Genomic DNA, 12,684 nt, shown 5'->3' with positions numbered 1-12,684 from the left:
TCCAACTGTTCCACAGATCCCAAACAAATACTAGACACTGCACATACGTGCAAAGCCTTCTGCCAACTTTAAAAGGTTTCCCAGGGTTATTTCTGAAGTAAGTATCACAAACTTTTATAAATACAAATCATCAAGGCGAAGAAAATGTCATTTCTAAGATGATATGGAACGAAAGTGAATTGATTGATCAAGTCTTTTCTTCTTCCTCAATGAGATGAACTTCTGGTATCCATATTTCTTCAGGTGGCACTACACGTGACTTTCATCAGGGATAAACACAAATGGACAGACTTTGAGACAAGACCCATCATTACAAGCCGCTACACTCTCTAACAAGACCAACTTTCTGGTCTTGCACCCTAAGAGTCTGAGTAAAGAGCTCCCACAACTGCCTTGCAGCCCCGAGGGCTTGACACACATGCGCGCGCCTGGCCCGCCCCTGGCCCCGGGAGGCGGCTCCAGCCCCCACGAGCATCACCGGGCGTGCCCGACCCCCATGACACTACCTTCTAGTTCGCGAGAGGTGAGGCATTCACCACCCTCCGCGACGTACGGCCAGGAGACGCCGAGCCGTGGGGTCCACTCTGCGAGACGTCCCCGCCACCATCCGCAGCGCGCGTGCGCGTGCGTGCGCTCGGCGGGACGGGCGCTCGCGCGCTTCTCGGCCCCGCCCACCGCGGGGCGTGGGGATTGGCGCGTCGGGCAGCCAATCGGCTGCGGGTGGGCGCGGCTTGGCAGGCTTCCGTGGCGCGCCGGTGGGGACGTAAGTGGAGCAGCCGCTGAGCCCTGCGGACCGCCGGGAGGTGGCAGGTAAGCCACACGGCTCCGGGAGATGCATGATCTAACTCACTTCATCCTAAACACAGCTTCTCTCCTGAGTGTACTTATTCCCAAACGTCCCTGCTGCATGGTGTTCGGATCTCTGGAATTAATAAGTATTGAAATGTTTCTGCAACTGAACGAAGCTCGTAGAGCTGCTGTGTTTCCAGTGAGGGAGGCGTAGTTAGCGAGCCGCAATGCTTCTGTGATGATGTGAAATTAAGAGGTATTTACAGCGGAGGGCCAAGTTCTGGTCCTTCATAGGCTGGCCGTCTTGAAGTGCAGAACTCCAGGAAGGGATGCCTCTGTCTAATGTGCTTGCTCTTTCTCTGAGAGCAAGGCTCGACAGGCAGGCTGGGCAAAGCTTAGAAGTTGATGGCAGTACGATGAGAGTACAGTCACTCAGCCCAAGGAAATGAGGTATTGGTAAGAAACTAGGGCCAGCTTACAGCATTGCGTGAGGGAAGGAGAATGCCAATCTTTCATTCATAGTCAGTTTAAACAGACTTCTATGAAGTTCTCATTACACATTCCGTTTTATATGGCCTAGACCCTCTTATTTTCATACAACCCCCTTCAACCTTGTATGTGTACTGTTGTGGTTCTTCTGGCTGAATCTTGTGTGTTGATAAATTAAGACATGTTTGCATTAGTTACTTAACAGAGTCTGTGCAGACTCACTCCGATAGAAGACAGGCAGGGCTCTTGCCGTTCTCTTTGGAACAGAGTGGGTTTTACTGTTTTTCCAGAAGCAAAGCTGCTAACCCAAGTAAGAGAAGAATTTATTTCAAGTAGTTCAGGTTTGGCGTAGCTTAAAGGTAATTATGTATTTGGTTGTGCAAGTTAGTAAAGTCTGTCATTCTTCAGGAGAGGAAATGAAAGATAGAGCCAGCTGCTTTAGGCAGAACTGCTTCTCCATCCGCAGAACTAAAGCAAAGATTTCTCTGTTAGCAAGTCTGAAGTAAAAGATAACATTGTCTGGTCTTAGTTTCCTGCTCTAGATCCCCACAATCTGCTTACTAATGTGTCAGCACTCTATCACTGAGCTCCATCTGAGACCACAGTCTTAATTTTTCAGGTTTTTATGTAGCTTTTCCCTTGTAAGGGGGTGGTATTCGGAGCCTCCTAAAAATCCACAGGAAACTTGCCCAGACTCACAAGGCCTCTCTCCAAGTTTATATCAAAGAGTGAACAGAGGCTGGGGTAAAGGAGAATTGCTTTAACGGTGTTGGGACATTGCTGCCTACAGTTGTGTGGGGAATTCGAGCGCTGGGGCATTCCCAAGTTATTTGCTTTTGCTGTGCAGGTGTGGTGGGCCTTTGGTGGTGCAACTGTCTAGATCATCCATGTCTCTGTGTAACCTCAATTTGTTCGTGGTTCATCAAGCTTGGCTCAAATAGCATCTCCTCTTTAGTCCGTCATGAATATCCCCGTCTGGGGTATATAGTTTCCTGAGACCACAAAAGAAGTCATGCAACATATTCACCCAGCTATGCAATTCCGCGAAACTATCTGGCTTCTCTTCAGCAAATTCTGTAACAAAAGAGGAAATACCCACTCCTATATACTAGTTTACCAATACCATAGTCCCCATCCCAAGATCTTCCCAGACACCTGAATCTGTACATCATCCTGCACTCTGTGTTTTATACACTGATAATTGAGACTGCTATCAAGCAGCTAGTGAGCAGGTTGCCACTCCAGTGTGGATACACTGGATAGAGGGACGCTCGTGGGTCAAGAGGGATAGATTACGGGAACAAACAATCTCGTCAGGCTTTGTCAGTAAAACATTGTTCATTCCAAAACTACTCATGCAAAGTGAAGTTAGAGGTTCTGATAAGCAACAGTTGACTAAGAGGCTGAAGTATGGTAAAGGAAAATCTCAGGTGAGTCAGCTACTTAGAACCAATAGAACGAGGGAGAACTTACTAGAAACTATTTTGCTCCACGGGTTTTTAAGTGATACATTTTTAAATTACGGACTCCGTATCAAATAATTTTTTCTGTCTAGCTTTGGTTTTAAATGATTGCCTCGTATGAAGGGAACAGTTAAAATGTATGTTATTAGATTCCTCCAAAATAGATTTCCCTGTTAGGGTTTATGTCATCACACCCACTGAAAATCAGAGTGTCTGAATGGCCTCTGAGAGAATGAGGGAATCTTCTCAATGCCTGTAGCAACCAACTCTAGAGGCTCCACCTCCAAATACCCAGGCTGTCCTAAGATTTGGAAGATAAGTTCAGCTGTGAAGCTTTGATTTGCATCACAGTAGATTTCTGGGCTATGTGCATATTTAATATATATATATAGGTTCACACAGGAATGCATATATAGTTATGTACAGTATGGAAGTTGCTTGATTGCACTTCCTGCTTGCTCAAGTAATATTTCCCTTCTCGGATCTTCGATGGGGTTGAAGACTAGATAGTTATAGTTACTTTCCTCTCATGACTTGGCCAAGTTATTTATTATACAAGACTTACACTAGTTAGGATAGGATAATTATTAAATATATTTACTCTTATTGTATATAATTTTGTATTAGGCTTTGAACTCTCTTATTTAAACAAAAGGGAAATGCTGTAGGAAATCCTACAGGCAGTAGTTACCCCCCCACACACTGGGGCATGGCCTCTTGTACTATTTATGTCGATGTAGAACATGTGCCCGGCCTCTTTTCTGGCTGCAGAATTCGGTTTCTGATCTCCGTTCCAACAGAGGATTGTGATTTGTGAGTCTAGCCCTAAATAAATAACCATCTATTTCTCAGTTCTGAGCTAGTGTGGGATTTCTTTTAAGCATCCTTCTTCAATCTCCAGTTTAAGCAAATGACACAGATGACATTTGTCGTGGGTGGTTGGTTCAACAAGATGGGCACAGTACTCCCAGATCTTGTTCTTGTCACCTTTGAGGCAGGTATATAATACTTCTGTATCCCGGTTTTGCTCCCTAAAAGGTAGCAGCAGATGACATGCATACACATGGAAATCTCATCCTTATCAACTCAAGCAGTCTGTTACTAATAGAGGTGTGGCTTATTCCTGCCACACATCTGTGTAAAAGCTGCCTTGTCTTTCCTCCCTTACCTAACATCCCCTCCTTTTTAACTCATTTTTAATCTTAAGATTTATTTGTATTGTTTTTATTCACTTTGTAATTATATAGTAACAATTCTAAAGAAAAATTAACATTTTGATCCCAAGAAATTATTTAAAATTATAATTTAATACATTTTGTGATCTTATGTACTTATAAGAGATATTTTATTGTGGTGTATTTATAATGGAAGTCACATCTTACAAAATACAAATCATATCCAGGTTAAAATCTGTATGGAGTGAAAATAAAAGTGACTCAGTGGTTGACTTTCAGTGTTTGAGAGTTTTGTAAATAAAGGGTGTTAGGCACTGAACTGGCTACATAGAAATCAGTAAGATAAAGAATGCTAGTCCACACGTACACCAGAAATAATGTCCTTTAGGTCTCCTACTCTCTGACATGGCATCAGATGTCACCTTAAAACTGTAGAAAAAAAGGGGGCTGGAGAGACGGCTCAGTGGTTAAGAGCATTGCCTGCTCTTCCAAAGGTCTTGAGTTCAATTCCCAGCAACCATATGGTGGCTCACAACCATCTGTAATGAGATCTGGTGCCCTCTCTGGCCAGCAGGCACACATGTAGGCAGATATTGAATGCATAATAAATGAATAAATATTAAAAAAAACTGTAGAAAAAATTTAAAAAATTGTGGGAGATGCAGCAAAAAAAACTTGAAATTCAGTTTTTAAAAATCCTGGCACTTAGTTTTCATAATAAGCAGTTCTAAACACTCACTGAGTAGGCATTCCTACTCGGGTTGGTGGGCACAGCACAGCAGGGTAGAAAGGCCTGCAGGCAGACCATGAAAACAACTTAGTCTCAGCAGAGTTGTTTTGTAGCCCAGGGCCTTCAGCCATTTCCTCTATGTGAAATTTCCTCTAAGCGAAGTGGTGGGCCATTTCGCTTGGTGGACAGGGTGTCTCTCACTCCTTTCTCTGCTTTCTTTGTTGGTTTGTAAGACTGTTTTTAATACACTTTGGATACAGGTTACTTATGAGTTCTATGTATTGCAAATATTGACTGTCCTCTATAGCTTACAATTTTTACTTACTATAAACAGGGTAGGGTCAAGTGTAGAGAAGCAAATATATGTAATTTATGTTTATTTTGTGTGAATGGTAGGAATATATTTGAAATAATACTAGATGTGTAATCAAGTTGTGTTTTATTAAATTATTTTTGTCCTAATATACATGTTGAAATGGTTACGATTTTAGTATGTGATGATTTTTTTTCATCTTATGCACACACACCCTATTTCTGTCTATAGGAGCTCATGGAACCCATGTAGCAAGTATCGCCGCTGGGCATTTTCCAGAGGAGCCTGAACGGAATGGAGTTGCTCCTGGTGCTCAAATTCTGTCCATTAAGATTGGTGATACAAGGCTAAGTACCATGGAAACAGGCACAGACCTCATCAGAGCTGTGAGTGTCTGGGAGTTCTTGATGTATTGTAGAAGGATCAGTAGGTTGCTTTTCATCCTGCCTGGCTCCTGGCCACCTGGCTAGCTTTACCCAAAATAATTACATGGAAACTGTATTCATTTAAACACTGCCTGGCCCATTGTCTCTAGCCCCTTATTGGCTAACCTTCACATAGTGATTCAACCCATTTCTAATAATCTGTATAGCATCATGAGCTCGTGGCCTACCGGGAAAGATTCAGCATGTCTGATCTGGCAGCTTGATCCATTGGCTTTGGCTCTGTGCCTCATTGCCTTCTTCCCAGCATTCTGTTCTGTTTACTCCACCCACCTATATTCTGACCCCCACCTATGTTCTGACCTATCAAGCTAAGGCAGTTTCTTTATTAATCAATGAAAGTAACACATAGACAGATGATCCTCCTACATCAATGTAGATTAATCATTTAGGGACTTACAAACCTTAATAATATTCATAAAGCATTCTTGATTTATCAAGAGTATATTAAACAGAATTTTGGTATACAGCACATTGGGTTTTTTTTTTTTTTTAGAAGCAAACCAATGCTGATTAATTCAATTTAAAGTTAAAAATTACAAGGAAAAAGTTTCTTGGCTTAAAGTGAGATTGTAGAGGATGCACACATTTCTGGGATTGGGATCAGGAGGGGCTGAGTGAGGATGCATTCTCTCTGAGATCAATGGGCTCTCTATGTATTTATGTGACTAACGTTCACTCCCTCTACAGTTACGCTGCCTTGGTGTAGAAATAGCTTCCAGAGATCCATCTGCTCATTGTGAACGCCTCCCTGTGGTGACGCCAGCAACACAGCCAGAACCTGTGTCACAATGTGCAAGCCCCCTATGGTGCCTGGAACTGGGGGAACTTAAGTGATGGAGAAGAAACACGGGAGAAAGCTGCAGCATGGGAAGTGGGCTGCGGAAGACGTTTTCACCCGTCAAACTTTGTGTACGCCGCAAGCTGAGAAATACAGGAGGGTATAGTGTTCTCATAAGACTGCACTCGGAAGAACATGTATGTATTCACTGTAACTAATGGCATAGATGTTTCCCAATTGCTTTGGGTATCTCAGACAGAAACTTTTGTGAATCCTGAGTTAAGTCAAAATTGTTTCCTATAAACACACATTCCTCACTGTCACTTTCTTCAGAAGCTGGACTTTCCGCCAGGTCAGAAGCTGGACGTTCCTCCAGGTCAGAAGCTGGACATTCCTCCAGGTCACTTGAAGTCTGAGTATTTAGGGGAACATCATTGGTCCAGTCATCAGAAATCCAAGATGAATGTGAACTGACTAAATCAGTAGTGTTTTGTTGAGTTCTGGAAACAGAATGCCTATGTGAATTGGTTTTTTGAAACCATATGTGACGTTATCATTCTATACGCTTTGGATGTTCTTCTGTACTTCCTTTCCTCTGTTTGATTCTCTATCAGGAAATGAAGCATCTTTCTGTGTAGATTCCGATGAGAATCCTGAAAGTCCCTCAGGCTTTTTAACGTTCAGGTCAGATCTCTGCTCAATGAGTCCTCAGTAGACTCTTTTCTCTCTCCGTTTGTTTCAAATAATAAACAAGCAAGGAGCTGCCCATTCATCAGTATTGACCATGAGCGAGTTTTCAATAGTGCCCAACCTTACTCTCTCAGTAGAACTTGGATATAAAGCACATGCCATGCTCTGTCAGAAAAAAAGAAAAAAAAAGGGGGGGGGGGGGGAATCACTGGCATCATTGAGCGCCTGTGTCCAGTGGTGCACTGCTTGCTCTAGGACTAAGTAAATTGTAATTATCTTTGAAATTGATGGCTTCTTTTTCTTTAGAGTTGAAAATCTCTTAAGTCTCTGCTCTGTGCTGTTAATAAGAGTACTGTATCACTGTATCATTTAGATCTTTGGGCAAGTTTATACCTATTAGTTGAGGAAATAGTTTTCTCAATATTCAAGTCAAAACTGCATTCCCTAGGGGCTGGAGAGATGGCTCAGTGGTTAAGAGCACTGACTCCTCTTCCAGAGGACCAGGGTTCAATTCCCAGCACCCACATGGCAGCTCACAACTGTCTGAAGATCCAGTTCCAGGGGATCTGACACCTTCATACCAATGCACATAAAATAAAAAGTTAAAAAAACTATAAGAAATGTTTTTTTAAAAAAACTGCATTCCTTTAATTTTGATATTAATCTAAGTTTAATGATATGTATGATATACATATGTAACCATATGACTAAATGTAATTCATTTGTTTGAAATGAGTAAGCATTAAAACCCTTGAGAAACTTGTTAATTCAAAATTAAAATTTTATTTATTTTTAACGTCAGCCTTTTGTTTCCTTTTTAACGTTCACTGATCTTTCTTCTTCCAATCTACCCCAGAAAGTTTCGTGGATTTATTTAGAAATTGATTCTCCTGCCAAATACAGATGGTGTCAGAAGACTAGAGCATTCTCAGGACCCTAATATACTGACACTGTATTTCATGTATGCATAATCACTTCTATAACAAGTTCTCAATTAGACATCCTTTGATTTTTATATTTTATTTTTATTTTATGGGTATGAGCATCTTGCTCGCATGTATGTCTGTTCATCATGTGTGTGCCTTGGGCTTACGGGTATTTCATCCCCAGGAACTGGAGTTAGAGACAATTCTAAGCTACCCTGTGGTTTCTGGGACTCGAATGTGGGTCCTCTCGAAGGACCGACCGTATTTTACATCACTGAGCCATCTCTTCGTGGTTCGTTCTTTTATTGTTAAAGGAAGAAAAGAACAGGTCTTTGAAATCAAAGAAATATTTAACTGCCACAGATTACATTCTAGAAACTGAACATTTGTCAGCAATGTTCCACAAATCATAAACAGATTTAACTTCAATAAGCATGTAAAGTGTCTTTACCATGTGCTTAAACTCAGTTTTAAAATAATTCCTGGCAAATGTAATGGTCCCTTAAAAATCACTTTGCCTATTGGCAAGGTCTTAAACTTGGAGTGGCAGAATGTTTCTTTTCTTTTTTTTTTTTTTTTTGCCTATACCATATACCATGCATGGCATAGTAATAACAGTTATGTAATGTCATTTGGAAAATTCTGCATTTCACTGGTGTAAAACCCCAACTTGTAGTTGAGGAAACAGGGATCTTGTTGTAGGTCAGTAGCTACTAAGTGGCAGAAGTGGACTCAGAAGACAAAGTTCTTCAACTTCTGCCTAACTGTTTTACAACCTACTTCTTGCCACTTACTCTTCCTCAATCCAGGATGCTTGGATCATCACTGGGATGCCTTTTTAAGCGGAGTCATAACCCGAACATGTTTTTCTGGCACTGCAAAGTGTGCGCATGCCAGTGGTCATGGTTTGCAAAAACCTGCACAGAATCACAAAAGACAGCAATACAGCTTGTGTAGGCCCAGGCCTGAGCCAACAGAGATCCAAGGTTCTGAAATACTTGCTGCAGGTAACCCAGGACAGCAAGGGACCAAATCCCTCACCATGCCAACTAGTACAGGTGTCATCATCATGGCAATGAGCTGCCAAAAAAATTCAGTAGGTGGTATGGGAGAATTGTCTGTATTCTGTCAATCATGTTTTAAATAAGCGCTGATTGGCCAGGCAGGAGGTGTAGGCAGGAAACCCAGACAGGAAGTGGAAATGATGCAAGGAGAACAGGAGAATTCTGGGGAGGAGGAAGTTGATTCCTCCCACTCCTGCCCAGAACACAGAAGCAGCAGGATGTGAGCTGCCCCACTGAAAAAGGTACTGAGCCACATGGCTAAAATAGATCAGAAAAATGGGTTAATCAAGATGTGAGAGTTAGCCAGTAAGAAGCCTGACCTAAAGGGCCAATCAGCTTTATAACTTAAGGAGTCCTTTGTGTGATTTTTCTCTGGGACTAAACAGCTGGGGGTCCGGGCAGGACAAAAACACAAACAAGCAGGCCCGGCTTTCTCATGCTACAAGTAGGCATATGTTTTTGCTGTTAAAATATATCAGGAATTTAGGTGGATCCCAACAAATCTAATGTGGTGCCTCAGATCCTATGTGTCCCCCAGATGTTCTTGTGGCAAAGGGCTGGTCTCTATTATAGGGCTAAGGAGGCAGGGCTTTGGGGAGGACTCCCACCCTGTCTCTCCCATCTGTTGACCATGAGGTGAGTAGTTTTGCACCACCAGCCAGCTCTTCCATCCATTATGTTTTCCTGGTGTCTTTGTCAGTGTTCTGTCACTATGAAAAGACAACGTGACCACAGCAAGTCTTAGACAAGAAAACATGCTATTGAAGCTTGCTTACAGTTTCATAAGTTTACTCCAATATTTTCCATTAAAGAATTTACACTTCCTCCCCTCCTCCCATTCCCCTCTCACTCCCCCACTCACTCCTCCCTCCCCCTCCCTCCTTGAGAGAGGGCTGGGTATCCTGCCCTGTGGGAAGTCCAAGGTCCCTACCCCCACATCCAGGACTAGGAAGCTTTGCATCCAAATAGACTAGGGTCCCAAAAAGCCAGTACAAGCAGTAAAAACAAGTCCTGATGACTTTATCAATGGCTTCCTAGTCAGCCCCAATTGTCAGCCACATTCAGAGAGTTCAGTTTGGTCACATGCTCATTCAGTCCCAGTCCAACTGGATTTGGTGAGCTCCCATTAGAACAGGTACACTGCCTCAGTGGGTGGGCCAACCCCTGCTGTCCTGACTTCCTTGCTCATCTTCTACCTCCTTCTGCTCTTCAACTGGGCCTTGGGAGCTCAGTCCATTGCTCTGATGAAGGTCTCTGTCTCTATCTCCATCCGTAGCCGGATGAAGATTCTAACGGGGATGTTCCCAGCTAGGTCCCTGGGCAGCAGTGCAGAGGGTGCCTGAACTGACCTTGCCTCACTGTCTCACCAATGTTTATCTCGAATAGTTTAGTCCAATATTATCATGGCAGGAATCATGGAGGTACACAGGTAGGCATGGCACAGGGAGCAGTGGAGAGTTCTACATCTGGATTAGCAAGTAGCAGGAAGAGAGAGAGGCTCTGGGCTTGGCACGGGCTTTGAAACCTCAAAGTACACCCCTCCCTCCAATGACACACTTCTTCCAACAAGGGCACACCTCCTAATCCTTTCAAGTAGTGCCACTCCCTGGTGACCAAGTCTTCAAATCCAGAAGAATATGGGGGCCACTCTCATCCAAACCCCTACAACTCGTGACACAAGACAACCGATTGAAACTAGGAACCCAAAGAAAACTTTTCTCTGTGTAGGCTGAACATCTCAGGTGTTGAGTACAGTAATGGAAAAGCTAACAAACGCTATGCCTTGTTCTTCTTAAAGTCCTTTTAGTCAAAGAAAATTGCAAGGTTAAATAAGAACATTAAATGTATTAAAGGCAATCATATGCCAATCCAAAAGTAGATACTCCTTAGCCTGGGCTGCTCTGAGGTTAGTGACATAGCACAGCCATAGCTCAACAGTAGCCCTGGGAATCTAACTTCCATAATCTGCAGTCTAAGCATCTTCTGCATAGCACCTGCTTTTCTGTTCTGTTCTCACTGTCTCACCTATGGCCAGAAAGCACACCATGTGGTGAATGCCTCTAGAAACGGAATGAGACTTCTGTAAGCCACGTGTGAAAATCTGACTTTGTCAACACAGAATATAAATTAAGATTGTTTTTTCATGAAAGATTTGTGTCCTAAAAACAAGTGTCCTCCAAGAAAGCTGTTGTTGCCAGCTTCACAACATCCATAGACTTAAAAAATAATAGTCTGTCTAAAATAGTTTGTATGGTTGATTTTAAAAAGAATAATTCTGTGTAATAATATTCACCAAGAAGTATTGAGAAGCTATCCCTACATCTGAGGTTCAGGGAATATCTTGGGAGAGGAGGCAAAAAGTTTCCAACAGTCAAATGACCAGAATATCTATGACAAGATAGAATCCTGCTGTGGAATAGAATGTTTAACTATGTAAAGATGTATTCATTTGCTTACGCTATATTTGTCTAATTAAGTAAAGGTTGCTTTTGTTTATGCTGCATTTGCATAACTATATAAAGATGTGTTGCTGTTTCACTTTACCTGCCTAAGGCACCTGATTGGTCTAAGAAAAGCTGAACAAGCAGTAGCTAGGGATAGGCAGGGCCAGCAGGCAGAGAGAAAAGAGGAGCCCACTGGCCAGGTATTAACGAATCAATCCCACACCAGTTATGTTTTAAGGGGTTATTTATTTTGGGGGGTAAAACTTACATACACCATAAACCGTCAGGAAGGTAGTCGCTGGAGCAGGAGCCGGGAGCAGCAGCTGAGACCGAGCACCGGAACCAAGAGCCGGAACCAAGAGGGCCTTATCCGGAACTGCTTCTCTTTTTAAGAGAGAAATATACCACGCCCCAGTGGGCTGGTATTTCAGCAGCTATTGGCTGACGGAGCGGAAGTCGCTCCCCGCTGCACTGTGGGCTCCTGCTTCAGTGATTATTGGTTGAGGCAGCGGAAGTTACTCCCACAACAGCCAGGGACCAGCCAGCCGGGGGCTGGCCAGACAGACACAGAGGAAACAGAAAAGCAGGATGGACAGTTATGTAGATGAGATAAATGAGACTCAGAGCAGCACATATATTAATAGAAATGGGTTGATTTAAGTTTGAAAAAAAAAAAACAAGCTAGAAACCAGCCTAACCTAAGGCCAAGCATTAACAATTAAAAATAAGTCTCTGTGTCATGATTTGGGGACGGGTGGTCCCTAGAAAGCCTGCTACAGTCTTTTCTAGGCATGACAGGGGTGCCACACTCATGAGATGTCAACAATATGGGTACCTAGACAGGACCTAGGTAATAACAGTCAACATGCGGAAATGGATGGGGGCAGTTTCACAAGGCCCTATCCCTAGATGTAGAGCTGTATGCAAACAATAACTGCTGAGAGAGGGAGGAGCTCCCTGTAGGGTATGCAATCCCAAATGGTCACCCCAAACAGGTGTATAACAGCAACTCGAAATTGGCTCAGTAGCTATGCGCACACATACATATATGCATGCAACAATAATTACAGAAGAGGCCATGAATATGAGAGGGAAGGATATAGGAAGGTTTGAAGGGGTAGGAGAGGGGTGGAAATTATATAAATAAAACACTCACATATGAAATTCTTTTAAAAAAACTAAATAAAAAATTAAAAACTCAGAGAAAAATGAGGTATTATATAGGTGGAACTTTTTCTTTCCTGCCCCATCCCGCAGTCACTGCCAAATAATCACACAGAGGCTTATATTAATTGTAAATACTCGGCCAATAGCTCAGAGTTATTACTAACTAGCTCTTATAACTTGACCCATTTCTATTAATCTGCATGCTGCCCC

General features: G+C 42.7%; 1 protein-coding gene and 1 long non-coding RNA gene across 2 annotated transcripts in view; one reads left to right on the top strand and one right to left on the bottom strand.

Annotated features, from left to right (window-relative positions):
- Nucleotides 1–633, bottom strand: part of Pms1 (PMS1 homolog 1, mismatch repair system component) — an 84,352-nt gene extending 83,719 nt beyond the window's left edge. Inside the window, exon 1 of the mRNA XM_048456019.3 lies at nucleotides 507–633. The gene's annotated coding sequence lies outside the window, so the exon portion shown is untranslated. The remainder of the gene's footprint in view (nucleotides 1–506) is intronic.
- Nucleotides 634–744: 111 nt separating this feature from the next.
- On the top strand, nucleotides 745–7,619 carry LOC125414146 (uncharacterized). Its single transcript, XR_015000024.2, has 3 exons — nucleotides 745–810; nucleotides 5,191–5,345; nucleotides 6,093–7,619. It is a non-coding gene; the product is annotated as an uncharacterized LOC125414146 (long non-coding RNA).
- Nucleotides 7,620–12,684: the final 5,065 nt, after the last annotated feature.

Source organism: Myodes glareolus, chromosome 27, assembly GCF_982192425.1.
Source record: "Myodes glareolus chromosome 27, mMyoGla1.1, whole genome shotgun sequence".
Lineage (NCBI taxonomy): Eukaryota > Metazoa > Chordata > Mammalia > Rodentia > Cricetidae > Myodes > Myodes glareolus.
The sequence above is the reverse complement of the archived record's forward strand: the minus strand, read 5'-3'. Positions and strand labels throughout refer to the sequence as shown.